This window comes from Eleutherodactylus coqui, chromosome 8, assembly GCF_035609145.1.
Source record: "Eleutherodactylus coqui strain aEleCoq1 chromosome 8, aEleCoq1.hap1, whole genome shotgun sequence".
Taxonomy (NCBI): domain Eukaryota; kingdom Metazoa; phylum Chordata; class Amphibia; order Anura; family Eleutherodactylidae; genus Eleutherodactylus; species Eleutherodactylus coqui.
The window spans coordinates 118,259,610-118,282,745 of record NC_089844.1 but is presented as its reverse complement, the minus strand read 5'-3'; the positions used below and the strand labels follow the sequence as shown (position 1 = coordinate 118,282,745).

The following is a 23,136-nucleotide window of genomic DNA, read 5'->3' as shown; positions in this document are numbered from 1 at the left end:
ATGGGACCTGTGCTCACAGCTCGGCACCATACAGCTCGATTGACAGTCACCAAGGAACACCAAAATTGGCAGGTCCACCATTGTCAGAGCTCTCTTCACATGACCGTATTTGCGTGCATATTGGCAGGTGCAATAAGCAGGAAATAGAACCCATACATTTCAATGGGTTCATTCTTACCAGTCTTTTTCACGCGTGCAAAAAAATCCCAAAACACAGCATGCTCAATTTGTGTGTGCATTTGGACACCTAAAGTTCTAGAGGTCTTTGGGAGGTGCGCAAATTCACACTCAATAACCGCACAGGAAAAAGAACACATCTGAAACTCATTAGCCTAAAAACAAAATAACGGCACGGTGTATCTTACGCCCATGTGAAATGGCCCTGCGAGCACAAAAAGTGCAGCAATAAGCACAAAAAGATGCAAAAGCGCGTTGTAAGAGCGCAAATACACTGTGCTTTTGCACATACACTCATGAGAATAACTTCACACTGAGCACATGTGAAAGTCTGCATATGTGTTCACACATCAAGGTCCGATGTGTGATTTAAGTGCTCCTTCCCTTCTCTTGAGATCTACCTGTATCACGCAGCGCGGTTACTTTTGCATCTAGAAGCATTTTTCTACCATGGATTTTGCTGCAAATTAACAGTAAATTAAACGCATAAAGTGCAAATTTTAAGGTTGGAGGATTTTGCTATAGATATCACACCTTGCATTACCGGAGGTGGAATTTGTAGCAAATGTTATGGTCTTAAGGGAAGCAACCTTAGGCCTGGAAATGCACCAGAATGCAGGCTGCTGTTTTTGGAAACCTGTATATATTCTAAAGCTGGACATACATATTAAACTGTGACTGGCAGTGGGATCATCCGTGTCACGGATCCCACCAGGAGAATGCCGCACCAAACTGGCCAACAAGTAACACAGTTCTTGGGGGGTGGGATAAAGGAGGGGGGGGGGGGGTGGACGGGGGACACAGCTGTGGAACAGAAGCTGTCCTCACCGGACTACAGACTGCTGTTGCCGAGTTGGCCTGTCCGCTGCTGGTCTTGCTTCCCGATGCATGTCCTCGCACAGTCACATGACTTGCTCCAGGAAGTGAAGACCAATGCGGAACTGGGCACCAGAGAAATGAGAGCAGGCCAAGTACGCATATCTTATTTATTTTACAGGTTTAGACAAAATGGAATGATCTTGCAAATTCGCCCATAGTTGGCCAAAAGTTTCCAACAGGCTGAACACAATTTCAGCCGACGGCAGCTTAAAATATCCAAAATCAGCCATTTGTGGGCCACCATTCTCTCACGTGTATGGCCTGCTTAAGGAGCAGGGATTGTAGTTCATGTCCAGCAGGTGCTTCGGGATTTTCACTGTTTGGCTCCTTAGCTAATATGTCAAATACAAGAGATGTCAGAGAGCGGCAGGCATGTTTTGGGGGTGCAGGTACCTGAAGTCCGCCCTATTCACCAGTCCTGGCAGCCCGAGGACATATAAGGGACAGTGTATAGAGACGCTGTTGTACTCTGTCCGGATGAACAGTGCCCTTACACATGGCTGACCACAGGCCTCACCATTCACTCTGTTTGATATACACCACATTTCCTAATAAAGGACATTCCTAGAATTCTTAATGCTGAACAGGTTACAAAGAAGCTGATTCATGCTCACAATTTGGCATGTATCACGTCTCCCAGATTTCAGAACAGGGCTATTTAAGAGGAATTATTAGGCTGTCCCAGAACTGAGTATTCCTTGAAGAATTTTCTTACATTTTTAAAACTTGTAAAATGTCGTATTAGTCCCCCAATATCAGATTGCAATAGTGACCCAAAGGGGTCAGAGGCTGGACCACCGGGACCTCTGGTCTCCTACAGGAGGTCCAACATTCTGTCCAGGAGATACTAGTGTATTCAGGAACCAGAGCAGATCCCACAGAGGGAGGTGGGACCATCTACATAATCGCAGTACCGTAGTTTGGATTGTTTTAACAGGAACTTTGGCTTTGATTGCTGTGTGTGCTGAAGTGAAGCAAGCTGTGGTCATACATGTATATCACTGCTCCATTCACATGGAGTATTCAGATTTGGGATTGCTGGGGGTCCCAACAGTTCTCCTTTATACATATGTCCCGCAGCGTCTGAGTTCCTCGCGCTGGCCTCCGGCGCTGCGGCAGGCTTGAGTGCCCTTTGTGCTGACATATCCCTCTCTTTCTGGTGACGGGGCTTTGAATACCCCACCTTCAGCAAGCAAGTGCTGTGATTGGATTACGAGCGCCGCTGGCTAAGCCAATTAGTGCCGGCGCTCGATGAACCAATCACAGCCATTCAGTGATGTCATACACTGAATAGCTGTGAATGATCGAGCGCCGGCTCTGATTGGCTGGTGCTTGATCCGATCTCAGCACTCACTTGCTGGAGGCAGGGTATTCAAAGCCCTGTCACCAGAAAGAGAGTGATATGTCAGCGCAGAACAGACTAAAGCATGTTGCAGCGCTGGAAGCCAGCGCGAGGGACTCAGACGCCGTGGGCCAGGTGAGTATTGATGGTCGTCCCCCCCCCCCCCCCCCCATGTAGTTAACTAGGGCTTATTTTCGGGGAACACATCATATTATATATATTTACTAGCTTACCCGTCGCGCGTTGCTGCGAAGACAGACAGACATTCATACATTCGTTTTATATATCTAGATAACAACCAATCACAGCGCAGCTTTTTTATGTTACCTCAGCGGTATAATATATAACAACCAATCGCAGCGCAGCTTACATGTTACCTCAGCTTTATAAAATATAACACCCAATCACAGCGCAGCTTTCACGTTACCTCAGCAGTATAAAATATAACAACCAATCACAGTGCAGCTTTCATGTTACCTGAGCAGTAAGAGAAATAACAACCAATCACAGCGCAACTTTTATTCTGCCTCAGCAATATAAAAAATAGCAACCAATCACAGCACAGCTTTCATTTTACCTCAGCGGTATAATATATAGCAACCAATCACAGCACAGCTTTCATGTTGCCTCAGCAGTATAAGAAATAGCAACCAATCACAGCACAGCTTTTATTTTACCTCAGCATTCTCAATATGCAGCAATTGTCTTGCATCATTTTGTAGTTGAACACGCATTCCGTTGCTCGTAATGCCTTTTGTTTTTGTGCTTGAGATGGAAATCAAATGATCTTTGTCTGGGGGGGCATAACTGTCGACGATGGATAGTTGTACTATGCCAGTAATCTTCCCAGGAGCGTACTCAACAACTTCCCAATGTTTCATGGTGATTGGATGAATGGTGTAGTAAAGCATAAAGGACAGACAGACAGACAGACATAGATTTGTATGGGGGGCATAACTGTCGACGATGCTCGCACGTGCGCCACCTATCGTAGGATAGATGTACTATGCCACTAATCTTCCCAGGAGTGTACTCAACAACTTCCCAAAGTTTCATGGCGATTGGAGGAAGGAAGGGAGGAAGAAAGGATGGATGGATGAGAGAGAGATAGATAGATATAGATGACATCAGGAAGCGAGAGAATTAGATTCCGTACGTAAAATTTGGACCCTAATTCTTTTGCGCTTAGAATTGAATAATCGAGTTGGGACCCATTAACTTTTCCTATTTATGACATAATCAATGCTTGTGCCAAATTTCGAGTTTTTATGACATTGGGAAGCGAGAAAATTAGATTCCTTACGTAAAATTTGGACGCTAGATTCCGTACATAAAATTTGGACGCTAATTCTTTTGCGCTTAGGATTGAATAATCGAGTTGGGACCCATTAACTTTTCCTATTTATGACAATCAATGTTCGTGCCAAATTTCAAGTTTCTATGACATTGGGAAGCGAGAAAATAAGATTCCGTACGTAAAATTTGGGCGCTAATTCTTTTGCGCTTAGAATTGAATAATCGAGTTGGGACCTATTAACTTTTCCTATTTATGACAATCAATGCTCGTGCCAAATTTCATGTTTCTACAACATCGGGAAGTGAGAGAATTAGTGGCAATGATGGAAATCGAACGATCTACGTGGTGGGGGGGGGTCGTAACTGTCGACGACGCACGCACGCACGCGCGCGCGCCATTTATCGTAGCATAAATGTACTATGCCTATAATCTTCCCAGGAGTGTACTCAACAACTTCCCAAAGTTTCATGGCGATCGGATGAATGGTGTAGTAGCGCATAAAGGACAAATAGACAGACAGACAGACAGACACGCAGACATACATTCAATTTTATATATATAGATTACACATACATACACAGTGTGCGGCTCCACAGCAAAGACAGGATTCAGGTGCAAAACTAAACCTGGATCTGTTGCTGAAGACAACCCAGTTCCAGTTTGTAGCGTCCAGCTTCATTGTTCACAACATCATTGCAAACAGAGGCGACAGTCGGTGGGTGTCAAAGGCAATACATGTAATGGGGGCCGTGAGACCAAATGTCCTTCAGCCAAGTGCCTGGAAATGGTTCCAACAGACACGGGTATAATGATGGAGCCACTTGTCTCTGGATGGCAGATAACAAAACAGTTGGAGCTGCTTGTGGGACAATCAAATGATCCTCTCTAATGGCGGTCCTGAGCCCAATCGCCTTGTGTACATGTCCTCACATCTCTACGTGTCCCAACACCTGCTAATCCTAACAGTCTGGTCAGAACGGCATATGTGGCGGCAATTTGTCGATACGACCATGAAGCTTCTCATATCCCAATAATGCGCCCCTCTCAGACTCTGGTAACGGGGTGAGATCTCTTCTCTGCGTCGTAGAGGCGTCTAGTGGTCAACAAGCTCTACACTAACGGAAGAAGAGGTCACTACACACAAGGAGCCTCCGAGAGCCTTTTATAGGCCAAGGGGGAACCACTTTTAGGGCCTCAGGTGACAAGACCGTTCATATAATCACACCGCAACTCTCATCATTTGTATATCTGCCTGAGATGGAACTGCAGGACGGGTTTTGCAGCAAACCACCAACTCCTTCTAGGGGCAGGATTTTTTTGATGACTAGTGTAACATTAAGAGTGTCCAATAAATAAGTGAAAGCTCTCAAAAACATCTATGACAACAGAAATCCATCTGTGACGCGAATTAACTTTCTAAAGTGGCGTAAAACCAGCCCTGAGAAAACAAACCCGACACTGTTAGTATTTAACCACATCTGCTTATTTTAACACGGTCCTGGTGGGGCGAGAAATAGCAGGTTGTTTATCCCAAGTGATGGCCATAATAAATCCAATAACTGCGCGGTCTAGAAAACGTCAAGCGCTAGAAAATATCCAGGAACTGCTTATAAAGCAACTCCCTAACAGGAGGTCAACACCACAATGCCTACCCAAGTGCACTCATATCACCCGATGTCATCTGCGGAATTATGGAATTGTCTGTTATGCAATTCTCTGAAACATTAATGCATGTTGGCCAAAGATTACATAGTGCTATCAGAAAATGTATCAGACAGACAGCAAGCAGAGTTATGAAATAAGAAGACGCTGCGGATAACACGGTCGGTTTATACCTTGTGTCCTACATTAAGGATGTGTGCAATATTCCCCTCCAGAGCCAGACTAACAAGAGAAACTCTTAATATAACCAAGCTGATCATCTGTAACTCGAAGCTATGTTCACACCTGTGACAGACTCTGCTTGGAGCCTTTGGTGCAGATCAATCCCAGATGAAATAGCAAGCCGCGCCGTTTCCCCAATGAATGGGCCGGAGGGCAAGACAGAAGCCGAACACACCTGTTTATAGTCAATGGGTCTATCCAGTGCCTTTCGGTTCTGTCATGGGATAGATCCATCTTTAAAAGGGGTTGTACCGAAACTTCAAGTTATCCCCTGTCCACAGGATAGGGGATAACTTGCTGATTGTTGGGGGTCTAAGACCTCGATCATTTCAGGAACGGGGTTCCCATGTCCTCCCATCCTCCTCACTGCAGAGTTTCTGCATCTCACCCACAGTGCATGCGCCCCAGTGCACCATTCACTTTTAACCAGGCTGCCAAGATACCCGAGTGGCAGATGCTCAGGTATGTGTGGGCCAGCCCTCCATTTGAAGTGAGGTCACTGCAGGGGGAGAAGCGACCCTCACAGTAATAAAAAAGTGGAACACGGGAGTCCCGTTTTGGATATCGGTTGAAGTTTTAGTGGTGAGATACCCCCCGCCTTCATCAGCAAGTTATTCCCCAATGTGTGGGCTTGTACAATCCCTTTAAGTTATTTGTGTTTATGACGTAACAAAGCACAGCTACTTCTAGAGCAGAGGTACTCAACCAGCTTCAGCAAAGGTGCGCGGCACGCTGACCACAAGCAGGGAAGAGGACATTCTGGTAATGGTCTGCAGACTTTGGAGAACTATTTATATCAAGATTTATTATTTGTTTGTAGGGAAACAAAGAATAGAACCCCAAATCCATTCTGACCTGAGACCCTCTAAGTGCATTCAGGGACCCAAACGCATTCAGACTCTAGACCCCTTACAATTAATTCAGCCCCAGAACAGCTGCTACAATTAATTCAAACCTACAACTAGGCAAATAAGAAGCAAAGAAAAGTAAAAGTACATAAGTACCACTCCTGGTGGTTCTCCACTTCGAGGCGCTGCTGTGCCCGACCTTGTGTGACGTGCCCTGGTAGCAGCTCCGCTCCCATTGGCAAACCTGTTGTCATACGTGTTGGAGTAGACATGGAGACAACAGGTTTCTCCAGAGCATGAGAGGATGGACACTACCTCCGCTAAAAGGGACGGCTTGCATCTGCATTGGGGCTATGTTGGGGCTTTCTATCTCTGTGTTCCATTTTTGGTCCAAAGAAACAGAATGAAAACTAAATTATAACCGATTTAAATGTTTCCTCTCCCCCCCCCCCCCCCATTGATTTTAATTGGGTTTTCAAAAACATGGAAAGCCTTCTTCAGTTAACTTCCGTTCTGTTAGGTGTCAATTTTTTTAAATGAAACAAGTAGCGCAGTCTGCAGCACAATTTGTCACATTAACCCTTTCCAATCCAATTTGTATCCTGGTTTTCCTAGGGGGCTTACTCTTTTTGTGCTGTTATACAACGGCGCTATATGCTGGCTAAAGCCAGTACTGCATGAGGTGACACTTTGGTTAGGTTCTGACAGCAGAAAGGCTGGCAATATACAGTAAGAGAACGAGGACGGGCGTCTGCCAACATCGGAGCTGTACAACCTTAAAGGGGTTGTCCCGCGGCAGCAAGTGGGTCTATACACTTCTGTATGGCCATATTAATGCACTTTGTAATGTACATTGTGCATTAATTATGAGCCATACAGAAGTTATTCACTTACCTGTTCCGTTGCTAGCGTCCCCGTCTCCATGGTGCCGTCTAATTTTCAGCGTCTAATCGCCCGATTAGACACGCTTGCGCAGTCCAGTCTTCTCTCTTCTGAATGGGGCCACTCGTGCCGGAGAGCGGCTCCTCATAGCTCCGCCCCGTCACGTGTGCCGATTCCAGCCAATCAGGAGGCTGGAATCGGCAATAGACCGCACAGAAGACCTGCGGTCCACTGAGGGTGAAGATCCCGGCGGCCATCTTCACAAGGTAAGTAAGAAGTCACCGGAGCGCGGGGATTCGGGTAAGTACTACCCGTTTTTTTTTTTATCCCTGCATCGGGTTTGTCTCGCGCCGAACGGGGGGGCTATTGAAAAAAAACAAAAACCCGTTTCGGCGCGGGACAACCCCTTTAATGCAGAATTCAGGCTGCTGTGGAAACTAGTTGCAAAAAGCATAAATTTTGTTACAGATTTGCTGTGAAAATTTTAGCCACATTTTGTAGCAAAAGGAGAACAGAAGCGGCTCCGGAAAGGGAAACACTGTACTATGTGGCACCCATAAAATAAAGCGACCCTCCGGTTTTGGGATAAAATCTGACCTGGAACCGGGGGTGATTTTAGTCACTGGCATAACTATAGGGGATGCAGTTGCACCCGGGCCCAGGAGCCTTAGGGCCCCCATAAGGCCTTTCTTCTCCATATAAGGAGCCCAGTACTATGAAGAAAGCATTATAGTTTGGGGGCCCTGTTACAGGTTTTGCATTGGGGCCCAGAAGCTTCAGGTTACGCCTCTGCCTGGGACTAGAAGGAGGTGGGGTATATTACCAGCAGTTTCCCTGATCCACCCCTTCCAGGTACTGTATTTGGCTGGCCAAGATGGCTGACACAACGTTCAGATTAGCTAATCCCCCACAGTGTATTGGTCGTGTTAGACGACCAATCCACTATACTTGTTGTCTGATGGCCAAAGCTGCTCATGTGATCAGCACTGGCCAATCAGAAAGCAGTGTACATCAGCAAATTAGAAAATTGCTGTAGCCACCTTGGATGTCTGAAACAGGGCCAGAAACCAGGGATTGCGGACGTACAACAGTAGGCAATATACCCCCGCCACCTCCCCATGCTGCCCCAGGACACAATTTTGGGTTGCTTTAATACAAGGCCAGGCAATATCTGTCAGGATTATGCTGGCTAAAGCCAGTACTGCATGAGGTGACACTTTGGTTAGGTTCTGACAGCAGAAAGGCTGGCAATATACAGTGAGAGAACGAGGACGGGCGTCTGCCAACATCGGAGCTGTACAACCTTAAAGGGGTTGTCCCGCGGCAGCAAGTGGGTCTATACACTTCTGTATGGCCATATTAATGCACTTTGTAATGTACATTGTGCATTAATTATGAGCCATACAGAAGTTATAAAAAGTTTTATACTTACCTGCTCCGTTGCTGGCGTCCTCGTTCCCATGGTGCCGACTAATTTTCGCCCTCCGATGGCCAAATTAGCCGCGCTTGCGCAGTCCTGGTCTTCTGCTCTCTTCAATGGAGCCGCTCGTGCAGAATGCAGGCTCCGTGTAGCTCCGCCCCGTCACGTGCCGATTCCAGCCAATCAGGAGGCTGGAATCGGCAATGGACCGCACAGAAGAGCTGCGGTCCACGGAGGAAGAGGATTCCGGCGGCCATCTTCACAGGTAAGTATAGAAGTCACCGGAGCGCAGGAATTAAGGTAAGCGCTCCGGTAAGCTTTCTGTACGTCCCTGCATCGGGGTTGTCTCGCGCCGAACGGGGGGGGGGGGGGTTGAAAAAAAAAAAAACCCGTTTCGGCGCGGGACAACCCCTTTAAATCATAATGTCTTTAGACATCAGACAATGGATTGGAGAGGGTTAAAAGAACAGAAACCCAACGGAACTGAAGCAAACTGAAGGCTTTCTATATTTTTGAAAACCTATCAAAAATCAAAGGGGAAAAAAAAAAAAGAAATAAATAAATCGAAACATTTAATTCTGTTTCTCTGCTCCACAAACCAAAGAGAGAGATGGAAAGCCCTAACGGAGCCATAAAGCAGATGTGAACGAGCCCCAAGACATCAGTTTATATAAATGACCGGAGCGTCGTAGTACAGACATATTGATACTCCAGGAACATCTAGTCGGTTGGGGTAAATGAAGGGGCAGCAAGGCTACGGATGCCACCTGTCTACTGTTGGGCGCACCCTCTTGTTCTGGAGGCCACACCGTCCTATTAATACAGGATTGCTTGGTTTCTTACGACACAAGTGAAAGTACACTAAGAGAGAAGGCCAGAAGGAAAGTTGCTTTCTTCCGACAATTGAAACTTTTTTATACTTCACGTTTACATTCCTGTTTCCAACAACTATGCTGCAACATGGAAATCCCCATCTGCCCGGCTGTATTTTCAGATCCTGTCTGCTACCGGGAACAAGTCCAAGAATAACGATATATTAAGAAATTGCTGGCTTTCAGGCTCTGCTCTCCTCTGCATGCAGCCCTACTTCTCTCACTGAAAGAAGTCCGCATGCTAACACCATTGTGGACCGTGCGACAAACTGGCTACAACATACATGTGCGTGAAGCCTCAGTAGATCGTTAAGGTACAATTAACCGGGGCTGTGGAGTCAGGAAAAATGTACCAACTCCAACCGCAAAATAGTGCGTCTTATAGAGCGAATGTACCGAAAGTCAAGGTTTCCGGCATGATCGCAAACAAACCCGCAATTGTGTGAACAAACGTGTTATCATTTACTAGTTACACTTCTGCCCCTTATGTACCGCTGATTGGTGGCGAGCGCCAACAGGAACAGCTGCTGCTCCCCTGCCTCCACCAATCGGCTTCTTCCCTTCCTTGACCTGTACATGAGTGCTGCTGTCACGGAGCTCTGGTGTGCCAGACCTCTGCTGCTCCGTCGCCCGGTACTAGCCCCTGGCACTGTTCCTCGGCGAGTTAAAAATACTTTTTTTTCTATATTCCCCCTCTAAAATGTGGGTGAGTCTTATAGAGCGAAAATACAGTATACTGTATAATATATATATATATACACACACACACACACACAGGTTTTAAGCCTGATGCTACAGTTTTACTGGGAGGAGGACGTTTGGCTTAGTGACTCCACGGCCCTGAAAGGAAGTACAAGTTACCGTACAACGCAGGTCATAAACAAAATTAATTTATTAAAAGGGTTGTCCAGTAACCACTCGACTGGGAAAATTATGACTGGCATGCTGGACCCATTATAGTCAACGAGGCTGGTCTGGTGCTGTGCGAGTCCGACACATCAGTTTTGTTATGTTGGCTTTTCAACTCAAAAGACGGAGAAGATAAACTTACATTACACCTGAGATAGAGCGCAGGTGTGCATGGTGCCTAAATGGTCAAAATTCATCCAATGCACACTCACCGAACAGCAAAGCATCATGCGTCCAGTGGTTGTTGAGTGTGTATGGGCAGCTGATATACAGAACACAATGATGGCACCAGAACATGAATAGACACCTTGTTTAATGGTGATGGCAAGTCCTGAGATTTATCCCATAAGTGGCCCAAACAGAAGTCTCAATGCCGTCGGCCCTGCAGTGTACAGCCCACAGTTGGTGCCCAGTGCAAAAACATAAGTCACCCATAGACAAGCTGCCATCCATACACTCAAAGTCAGCAGCCCGTCCCTACTGTAACATAACGGTGCAGATACAGGATCCGACATACGCCTTATGCACACGGGCAGATTTGATTTGCGGAATCCGCTGTACTAGTCCCCCATAGGAAGGCATGTAGCTTCCTCAGCTCCACGCACACATGCGGACTTGATTTTCAGATTCCACGTGCGGAAAAGAATTGTCAGCGGGCTCCATTTTACCGCAGATTCTGTGTGGATGGACTCCATTGTTTTCTAGGGAAGCAAGTGATCCGCAATGCATTCGCAATTTAATTGCTGGTGCACTACAGATTTGAAGGCAGATACCTTTTTGCTGGCTTGAAGATCAAGTAGAAAGGTGGAGAGGAGGGGCAGTCTCTTCGGAATTGTGACTCTCCTCCTCCCCCCCCCCCCCCCCCCTGCACGGACGACCTGCTGTGCTTCTGCGTTCATTTGTGCGGAAAAACGATTGCATCCGTGATCGCCGGCACTGACTCGCAGGTCTGCCACTGCAGAAATCTGCGTGTGCATGAGGCCTTACACACACTAGAATAATAAATAAATATATTATATATATAGCGCCATCACATACATATGGACGTGGCAGCAGATTATGGGTCGGGTCTGCGGTAATACACCCCTCTGTGTGAGTGGAAGGCTTCCCATTATTTGCTGCAGTATCAGAGGCAGACAATGAAGAACGAGACCGCAGGCCACACAAAATAGGAAAAAAGCTGCAAGTTGCTGAGCCGAGGGAAGTAATAGCAGCCTTGTATTGACGTTTCCTATAACAGCATTATGTATTAATTAATAGTTTCTTCTTCCCCGGACACCTGCGGTCAGGGAGAATAGCTGCCATCCTGGGGGTTTACGCACTAATCTAAAGGGATGATATCATTGCAGCCGGCCAGAATCACATTATATACGGATAGGGCCTGGGGTATAAACACTGCAGGACGATGCAGGCACTTCTATACCCAGCGGTATCCATCACTGATGACGATGCAGGCAGCTCTATACCCAGCGGTATCCATCACTGATAAGACCCTACAAGATGACTGATCATTACTGCACTATTGTGAAGTTTAATCGGCTGTTGTATCAAGATGCAACGTATAGCAATCCCCATAAATATATTCTCCGGTACATATTACTGCAGATACAGTGTAATGTACGTTCAGATCAGTTGGAGTCCAATACAGGATCAACTTTCCGCATGATCACCAAAGGGTGGAGCAATACTACCTTCAGCTCTTCTTTTGCAGCTTACTGCCCCAGGATCCATGAACCAATTTAGTTGGTCTTCCAAGATGGCGGTACCTTTCCTCCCACCAGCCTGAGACACGTCTTGCTGCTTTTGGATTGGCCAGTGTTGCTTGAGCCAATCACAGAGTAGTTGTAGCACATTTGTAGTCAGAAAACCAATGCAGCCATCTTGGAAGACTGAAGAGGGGTCCAGTAACTGGGAAAACCACAACAGACCATCGCCAAGGGAGTATGGATGGCAATATTACTCCCACTTTTGTTCCATGGACAGAATGTGAAGGGTCACTTTAAAGGGGTTTTACCAGAATCACAAGTTATCCCTTCTCCACAGTATAGGAGATAACTTGCTGATCGGTGGGGGTCTCCCCACTGAGACCCCCACCGATCCTGGGAACAGGGGTCCTGTGTGCCTTGCAAGGGGGTGCAGTAAGTCCACTGTGAGGAGACGACTGATTGGAGCGCCAGTCATCTACGTAAGTGGGCGGTTGGTCTATTTGTTTTCAATGTGATTGCTGAAGATAGCAGAGGCATGGTACGCGCTCGAGGTAGTCACTCGACTATTTCCGTTAGCCCTGGTGAAATACAATGGTGACCGTACATGGTCGGCCAGCACTCCATTCATTCTGATGTCATAGTGTGGAGACATGGGACCCTCATTCTTGGAATCAGTGGGGATCTCAATTGAGAGACCCCACCAATCAGCAAGTTATCCTCTATCCTGTAGATAGCGGATAACTTGCAATTCTGGTCCAACCCCTTTCATTTTCTAGCTTGCACTGGAATCATGAGCGTAATTAGGAGCTATGAGTAACATTTCCGCTGACTACTATGGGGGCCATACTGTACCACTCTATACCTCGGATTTCATAACAAGGCATGCAAAGTTTTCTCCTGTCGGCGTTTGTATGAACCGGATGCCGTATTACAGGTATGGCGGCCTACAGAGCGTAATATGGCTGTAGGTGAAATGCTTATGAACCTATAGTATAGAGCGCCGTGCGCCTCCATACTGGCTCTGTGCACACAGCTCTGAGGCCTATCTCTACATTAGCACAAGATCAGTCTCCACGTCACGAGCAGGAGAACGTTTTACAGGAAAGCAGACGATTACGTACCGTCACTTCCCATTACTACTCCCTACTTCTCCTTTATACTATGGCAGCTCATTGTTTGCCACATGAATCATTCACTCAGTTGTAAAATCCCCGGCCTCATTGTGTCGTATTCACAATACATGACCAGCCCAGCACCAGGATGGAGTTAAAGGGACACCATTTCCACCTACTCCCGTTGCAACAGAGACCTTTGCGAGATATTTCATAATGGACTTGATATTATAGGACACATCCAGCACCCGACCCCAATCTTCAGCATCTGTACCATCACCTGAAAGTCACTACCTTATCAGTACCAGCGATCACATTTCTATTTTTGATTCTAGACAAAAATGAGCTGTCAAATAATGTTTATGGTCAGTTATTTATTTAGCGATGGCGCAATCATGAGCGCTGAGTGGAGAATGCCCAATGTAGAACAGCTCCATACAGGATGTGATCAGTAGGGGGCTGAAGACAGCAGAATACAGAGGGTCCCAGGTCCAATTCTTAATGGAGAGGTGGAATGGCCGTTCTGTCATTGGACAAGCCCTTTAACTCCTTAGTGACTGCCAATAAGCCTTTTTACTGGTGATTAACTTGCACATGCATTTTTTAAGGCTGCATGCACCCGGGTGGGTCAGATTCTGCATGCGGCCCTGCGCTCAGCCGACATCCACACGTACCTGTATTTTCTTCTTTTCTGTACTGCGGATGGTCCACACGGCTCACTGTCGGACATGCACAGCACAGATTTTTTTTTTTTTTTAACTCCTGCCTTTTCCTGTGGAATCCACGGCCCGTCCGCAATTTCAATTGCGGATTGGCTGCGGGTCAGACGGCTTTCATTGACTTGAATGGAAGCCATCCGTGCGGAATCCGCAGGAAAATGGAGCACGCTGCGATTTTTCATCTGCGGGCAGAAACCACTATTGGTTTCCGCTGATGTGCGTGAAGAATCACTTTACCATAGTGTGCTATGGACGGTATTTACTGCGGAATCTGGGGGCGGACGCCCGGCGCGGATTCCGTAATTCAAATCCGCCAGTGTGCTTGAGGCCTAATACATTTGGCTGAGTACGGACAGCCAGGCTCCTGCCTTAACTGCCAGTAGCAGAGAAACCTCAGATTCTGGAGGTTTAACCCCATACATGCCACAATCAATAGCAACTGCAGCATGTAAGCAGATGACACAGGGCTTCTGTTACCCAGCAGCACTTCGCAGTGCGATTGCAAGGTACTATTGGGTTCCCATGGCAGTCAGAAGCTTGACAAAGGCCTCCCTGTATGCCATGTAACAAACTACTGGGTCCCACTTCGGTCACTATATGAACTAAAAAAATAAAATAAAAAAGTGTCAAAAAAGTTCAACAAAAACATTTTAAAAGGCAAAACGTTTAAAAAAAAAGCCAAGATATTTCCCCACAAAAAATAATTTTAAATAGGCCAAATACCATTTTGTTTTAAAAACGCTATAATAATAGGTATACCATATATACCACTATATACCATAATAGGTATTACCAGATTTGTAATGACCCAAACAATAAAAATATTGTGTTATTTATCATACATGGTGAACAATATAAAAATACATTTTAAAAAAAGTTATGCCAGAATTGTTATTTTTCTTTTGTTTATCCCCCAAGAAAACGTAATAAAAAACCAAGTCACATGTACCTCTACATACCGTATTATGAATAAAACTAGAACTATTCCTGCAAAGCACAAGCCCTGGCAGAGCTCCACTGCTAGAAACAGAAGTGTTATGGGTCTTACAAGAAGGCGAGGCAGATAACGTTTTCTTTATTGTACAATAGTAGTAAAATATAAAAATCTATACAAATAGTGTTATTCTTACCGAATGGTGAACATTGTGGGGAATAACAAAAAAACCCCAAAACCATTGGTTGAATTTATGGTCGCTCCGCCATGAATTCCTCAGTTTGGGGCTGTTTTCTATTTATCTCTATAAAAGCCCCTAAAGCTGGAGCACGTTCTATCAGACCATTGTATTTAGTCAGCCTCTGGTCAGCTGAAGATACAGATGGATGTGTGTGTTGGCCATGTGCAATACACGTACTGTTCACACGAGCGAGCGCGATATCGCAGCGAGAAACTCAGCCTGACATCGCGCTTGTGAACGCTTTGCGCTTCTGTGGAATTGTGATCCTCAGGCGTGCGTTTCACGAGTGTCGGAGGATCGCAAGTGTTTCTCATTGATTTTAACGGGAAACATCACATCTCACTGCACATCACACGGCATGCAAGTACCAAGCGATATCTTTTAGGGTCCCATTAAAAAAAAAATGGTCGAGGCGTTAAGAAGGAACCCCAAAGGACAGAACATACAGCATTTTTTATACTCGCAGCATTGTTGCAAGGGGGAAGAAATAAAGAAGAAAGGAAAAAAAAACAAAACACTCATGTGAATAAGTCCATTCAGAAGAATGTGGTTCACACTCATGCATCTTGCAACGCAAGATTTTCACCCGTGTCAATAAACACTTAGATGAGTGTTAAAACTAAGGCCGGCTGTCCACGGGAGATGCGGTATCCCGCGGCGAAGCTCCGTCGCGGGAGCAAGAGCTGCCGCCGAATCTCCGCCGGTCTGCCCAATCTAATAGATAGGCTGACCGCGGAGAATCGGGGCAATTTGCAATGCTACGGGAAGCGTCGGCCGTCGTGATTCTCCGGCGGTTTACTGCCGGCAAAATCACTGCCGTTGACAGGGGGCCTTAATTCTGGTGCAAACCTTTCAATCACCCATCCATAAGGGTCCTGTGACCACCTCCTCCTCACTGTGGGCTTGCTGCCCTCCCCCCCCCCCCCCCCCCCAATGTGGAGCAGATTGAATGCAGCCATAGCCTTGCATGCATGGTGCCGATCAATTCAATTTCAATGGAGCAGTGGCCATGCATGTGCAGTTCATGCTCTATTCAATGTGGCAGACCTGGAACCCTCACTGCCAGAATCAGTGGGAGACTCAATGGTGAGACCTCCCACCAGACAGACTTCTAATTCTGGTAGAATCATAGAATGGTAGAGTTGGAAGGGACCTCCAGGGTCATCTGGTCCAACCCAATGCTTAATGCAGGATTCACTAAATCATCCCAGATAGATGTCTGTCCATCCTTTGTTTGAAGACTTCCATTAAAGGAGAAGTGACCACCTCCCGTGGTAACCTGTTACACTCATTCATCACCCTCAGGGCTCTTTCACACGGGTGCTGCGATTTTCAACCGGCCATGTCACGGCCACAGCACGACCGAAAAATCACATGAGCAAGAGGTAGTTGTGACCAAGTCATGGCTGCATCTCCCGTTTATGCGCCTGTTCATATGGCCGAGTGCGGCATGTATACACCACACCCAGAATACCATCGGGCGAAGGGAGAGAGTTTAGCTCTGCTAAACTCCCTCCCCCTCTCAGCTGTCTGCAATGCGAGGGGGCGAGACAGGAGCTAGTCTTTTAAACTCCCTCCCCCTCTACACCCCTTGCCGGCTGTCTGCAATAGGAGGGTGCGGGACGGGAGCTAGTTTTCTAAGCTTCCTCCCCCTCTCCGCACCTTGCCGACTGTCTGAAATGGGAGGGGGCGGGAGGTAGTGTGCTAATCTTCCGCCCCCTCCCTTTACCAACAGTCAGCAAGGGGCGAAGAGGGGGTGGGAGTTTAGCAGAGACGCTGCTAAACTCCCTCCCACGTCCATTTTTCGGCAGCTCCCATAGGAGTCTATAGGACTGGCCGTCGTATTCCGGCCTGGAAGATAGTTCCAGAACTATCTTTTCGGACAGGCGTAAATACGGCTGACTGGAATGTTCTTTTCCAGCCGTCCGTTTTTAAGATCCGCAAAAAACAGTCATCTGAACCGAGACATTGGAAACCAATGCATTAGATGGGTAGCGTATATTGGCTGACCATGAAAATGTGGCCGATGTACGCTCGTGTGAATGAAGCCTCAATGTCAGAAAGTGTTTTCTAATATCTAATCTGTGTCTCCTCCCTTTCAGTTTCATCCCATTGCTTCTAGTCTTTCCTTGTGCAAATAAGAATAGGGCTGATCCCTCTGCACTGTGACAGCCCTTCAGATATTTGTAGACCGCTATTAAGTCTCCTCTCAGCCTTCTTTTTTGCAAGCTAAACACTCCCAGATCCTTTAACCGATCCTCATAGGACATGATTTGCAGACAGCTCACCGTCTTGGTAATGGTCATTGGAACTTGCCCCAGTTTGCTTATTTTTAACTTGGGGGGGGGGGCGAGAACTGGACACCGTATTCCAGATAAGGTCTAACAAAGGAGGAGTCCAGTCCCTTTAACATCAAGGTCTGGGTTCCCTGTTCCCAACAGTCACGTGATTTTGAAGGCTGTCCCACCTGAGAACCATGTGACCACCGTACAGATTGCCATGTCGATTTAGACAAAATCTACAACCCCTTGTAATAAATTGTGTCCCGACAGGTGCTACATGGTCCATCAGGGAAGCCACATGATCAGCAGACTCCAATGTCACATGACCATCAGGACATCGGGGCAATCAAGTGTATCCAATTAATTGCCCAGCCCTAACTCACACACATTATCTATATGTTTAGCTCACTGGACAATCCCTTTAAAAGATGTAAACCCTGTGAGTCCTGTAACCAATGGCCCAAGTGCTGCAAGCCAAAAATGGTAACCATACTGGCACAAGTGACGACAATGACCAACTCATATGACCTGCACTATAGAGAGCAGGCCAACTGCGGTGATGACGCTCAATAATGCTGGTTCCATCCAAAATGAAGACAATTCTGTTATTCCAGCACGCCAGGAAGCAAACTGACAATGATTTCATGTCTTACGGATAGAAAGTGCATCCAACACCCCAGGAAGTGGGTGGAGGTGTAGCACTAATGCTGCAGCTTCTGTTTAAGCGCACGGCACCCACTCCACCTGTACCGCCTCACTGTGCAGGACGCTATGCAGCATGACCCCCAACGCTGTATTCACACACGTACCGTATGCGTGCGTTTTCGCTGCACTTGCTGGTTCTTTTGTTCATGTGGTCCCCAAAGTAACCGGAGCTAAAATCACATTGGACCCACATGAAAATCTCATGCCCTGTGACTGCGATGTGTTCTTCAATGCTCCCATAGAAAGAACGAGCGATTCTAGAAGAAGAAAAAAAACCCACAAAAATAGGACATGCAGCCATTTTTCATTGGGCCCATTCGCACGGGCATATTTTCTGTCCGTATTTTTATGGACGTAATACGCGCAGCATACAACACCACTGATTTGCATAGTTGTTTCAGATAAGTGTTTTTTTTCCCCCAGATTGGCTGTTTGCATAAAAAAATGCAGCATGTCCTATTTTCATCCATGGTTCCGGACCAAAATTACTCCTCCGAGTCAATGGGATTGAGTAAAAAACGCAGAGGTTGCGTACGTATGCACCGTGTATTTAAGCATGTTGTCACATGTTAAAGTGATATGAGGCCGTTTTAACACAAAACGCCTCACAACCTTTTTCAAGGCCCAGTCATCAGGCACGATGATTTGCTCTAATATTCGTTAGCCCAATTATTGGCCCATGTATGGGTGCTATTACATGAGTGTCGTTAACAGTCGGGTAATAGTGCCAATTGCTGGGCTGCACCTGTGCTTGCAAGTTCAGCCCAGCAACTGTCAGGAAAACTCGAGCACTATGATCAGCCGTCAGCGCTCAGATAATGGCATCCTAAGGGCGCCTTCACACAGGCGATAAAATCGTGCGGGATGCACAAAAATAAAACCAATTCAAATGGGTTCATTTCACATTTGCGATGTTTTTCTGCATAGCACCGCGTTGTGATGCCATGCAGAAAACAAATCGCAGCATGTTCTTTCTTTTGGCGATATCACCCATTGTTGTCGATGGGGCCGTGGCAGAGGCACCAGCCCCATTGAAACCAATGGGAGAACATTACGATTCCCTGCCACAGCTGCAGCAGGGGATTCCTACAGCCATCTTCTCCCACTGATTTCAATGGGGTCGGTGCTGCTGTCGCAGGCCCCATTGAAAACAATGAAGAACATAGTGATCTGCTACAGCGGCTGTGACAGCAGGGCAGGAGATTCCTTCAGCCCTGCTGTGATGCGAGGCTTTTCACCTCGCACCCAGGGCTTTTCAGAAGGATTGTGAGGGTGATATCGGGATGTGAATCCTGGCCCGCCATCGCTCTCGCCCGTGTGCATTCACCCTCAGGGAGGTTTGACAACAAGCAGAATATGTCCATAATACGCACTGAAGCCTCTGTAGGATTTTGATGCGGAAATTGAAACAGATTAAAGGAGATGTCCCGCGCCGAAACGGGTTTTTTTTTTATTTAAACCCCCCCCCCGTTCGGCGCGAGACAACCCCGATGCAGGGGTTAAAAAAACCACCCGCACAGCGCTTACCTGAATCCCGGCGGTCCGGCGTCTTCATACTCACCTGCTGAAGATGGCCGCCGGGATCCTCTGTCTTCATGGACCGCAGGGCTTCTGTGCGGTCCATTGCCGATTCCAGCCTCCTGATTGGCTGGAATCGGCACGTGACGGGGCGGAGCTGGGCGGAGCTACACGGAGCCCCATAGAGAAGAGGAGAAGACCCGGACTGCGCAAGCGCGGCTAATTTGGCCATCGGAGGGCGAAAATTAGTCGGCACCATGGAGACGAGGACGCCAGCAACGGAGCAGGTAAGTATAAAACTTTTTATAACTTCTGTATGGCTCATAATTAATGCACAATGTACATTACAAAGTGCATTATTATGGCCATACAGAAGTGTATAGACCCACTTGCTGCCTCGGGACATCTCCTTTAATTCTGCCAGCAATTACGCATCAAGATTTGCATGTAGACGTGCAGGTTTGGAAGCGGAATGTTCCCATGACCGGACAGGAACTAACACACTGATGACAATGAAGAATATCCGTGCGGGTCTAAGACTGCTCTCCATACTGTTTGTGCACACCAAGACACGGGGGAGTAATTAGCTTGGCTTATAGCCTGCGGCTATTTACCTCCGTGTAAAAACCTACCGCTGAAACCATTCCTGCTGCTAAGTACTTTTATTTCCCCGGGGGGCGCTTCTAGGAGGCTTCATCTAACTTATTGCCGTTTGCTTCAAGCGGGCAAAAATTGCATCATGCAGTAATATATGAAGTGTTATCGGCAGACAAACACTGGAGCCAAGTACAGTGTTTCCCCGAAAATAAGAAAGTGTCTTATATTAATTTTTGTTCAAAAAGGTTTAACTTTTTTACATGTATAGCTGCCTGGACACCTATTTCAATTGACTTTTTAAATTAACTGTTAGCTGGTCTTAATTTTTGAGTAGGGCTTATATTTCAAGCATCCTCAAAAAGCCTGAAAAATCATTTTGCATCCTCAAAAATTCTGGAAAATCATGCTATGTCTTATTTTCAGGGTATGTCTTATTTTCAGGGAAACGGGGTATTAATGATCTGGTGGACAGAAGAAAGCTGCATCCATCCAGAGGGACACATGCATCAATGCAGAATTCAGGCTGCTGCGGAAACTAGTTGCAAAGTGCATGAATTTTGTTACAGATTTGCTGTGAAAATTTTAGCCACATTTTGTAGCAAAAGGAGAACAGAAGCGGCTCCGGAAAGGGAAACACCGTACTATGTGGCACCCAAGAAGTAAAGCGATTCTCCAGTTTTGGGATAAAAATCTGACCTGGAACCGGGGGTGATTTTAGTCACTGGCATAACTATAGGGGATGCGGTTGCACCCGGGCGCAGGAGCCTTAGGGGGCCCATAAGGCCTCTCTTCTCCATATACGGAGCCCAGTACTATGAATAAAGCATTATAGTTGGGGGCCCCGTTACAGGTTTTGCATTGGGGCCCCGAAGCTTCAGGTTACGCCTCTGCCTGGGACTAGAAGGAGGTGGGGTATATTACCAGCAGTTTTCCTGATCCACCCCTTCCAGGTACTGTATTTGGCTGGCCAAGATGGCTGACACAACGTTCAGATTAGCTAATCCCCCACAGTGCATTGGTCGTGTTAGACGACCAATCCACTATACTTGTTGTCTGATGGCCAAAGCTGCTCATGTGATCAGCACTGGCCAATCAGAAAGCAGTGTACATCAGCAAATTAGAAAATTGCTGTAGCCCCCTTGGATGTCTGGAAACAGGGCCAGAAACCAGGGATTGCGGACGTACAACAGTAGGCAATATACCCCCGCCACCTCCCCATGCTGCCCCAGGACACAATTTTGGGTTGCTTTAATACAAGGCCAGGCAATATCTGTCAGGATTAGGGCCCATGCACATGGGTGTATTTTCTGTCTGTCCTTTTTATTGACTGAACATAGACTCATTAAATTGATTTACTCAAATGTGCGTAAAAAAACCAAACAACAACAACGCAGCATGTCCAATTCTCGTCTAGATCACAGACCAAAATCATCCATGAAAACCTATGAGAGTGTAAACTAAAAAAAAATTGCAGCGAAAACTGATTTTACATGCCTATTCACTGCGATGTTTTTAATTTTTGTTGCCAAGAGACCAAAGGAGAAAAAAAAGCGGCAACAATTAGGCTTTTTTTTCCCTCACGTGCATAAAAGACACTGTGAATATGCAACGTGGACATAAAAAAATGCACCTCCGCACCACAAGCGCGCACATGCAGTGACAGCAGTGCCTTTTTCACGAGACCATGGTTGAGGAACCCTCCATGATGTCGATATACCCTAATAGAGCGTATAGACAGGTCTTCTAGAGACCACCCCTTTAATCTGGCCAAAACACAAAACAGATTACATGACAACATTAACCCCAAACTGCTGCAAAGACAGCAACATAACCACCAAGGGTTAATAAACTCCTAAAGTGTACGGCCGGCTCACACCACCGTGTTGGTATAGCGTATTCTGCACGTATAATACGCTTGCATCAATCTCCAATAGGCGGACACGTGAATTGAGCAAAAAACGCATACAAGAAAAATGGCACACATTCTATCTTGGCACGTATAAGACGCACACCAAGACGTACTTGCTGCCTCTTCCGGGGTCTGAGCCCGGCCTAGGGGTATATTCAGAGGGGATGGAACCGCAGATGATTTGTAGGCTTCTACATGCGATGGCGGGTGGTCACAGTATAACAGACAGAATGGCAGGATTGGCACATAACGGGAGTCCATGAGTGTCCGGTGATGGAAGGAAGCACCCATGATTCTCTAATCTCATACAGTCCCTGCATGTGGGGCCCAACGATGCTCCGTGGAGAAGCCCCTCCAACAGCCCTCCACCCACCTTTCCCTTCTGATGTACTAGATGAGAGATTAGGTGGAGGGAAGCGACTGTCAGAAGCCAACCTTCCCTAGCAACCGGCAGAAGCTGAGCTGCAATTAAGGGAATGAGTGTGACAAAAAGTGACAGCTTTGTCCCAAGGAGAGCAAGCTGTGCTGGGGAGGCCGCGGGTCACCTGATTATAGGATGCCGCATTTCACAGTCAACTCCTGGCACGGCCGACAATGCCACAGAGCCGCCTGCAGTTCTCAATGCTTTCAGGACAAAGGAGTTAATCGTTTAATCGCCTTTATTGAGATATCTAGAATGCAGAGTGAGCCGGTCAGCATGTCTGTAACCAATATAATGCGGGGAGGTGGGGGCGGCGGGCGGAAGACCACACTAATATTACTGATTATGTCTACAAGAAGAGAAATAGTACCGTCAGATAGAGATGCATCTCCGGGCACCATATGTATTATTACACCGGTATTCTGCCCTCCATTGAACCCTACGTTATCACTCTTGGGTCCCAGGACACAGATAGGCAATAC

At 46.8% G+C, this 23,136-nt stretch overlaps 1 protein-coding gene across 1 annotated transcript in view; it reads right to left on the bottom strand.

Moving 5' to 3' along the window:
- The window catches only part of DCUN1D3 (defective in cullin neddylation 1 domain containing 3), a 44,550-nt gene that overhangs the window by 15,090 nt on the left and 6,324 nt on the right, over window positions 1–23,136 (bottom strand). The window lies entirely within an intron of this gene.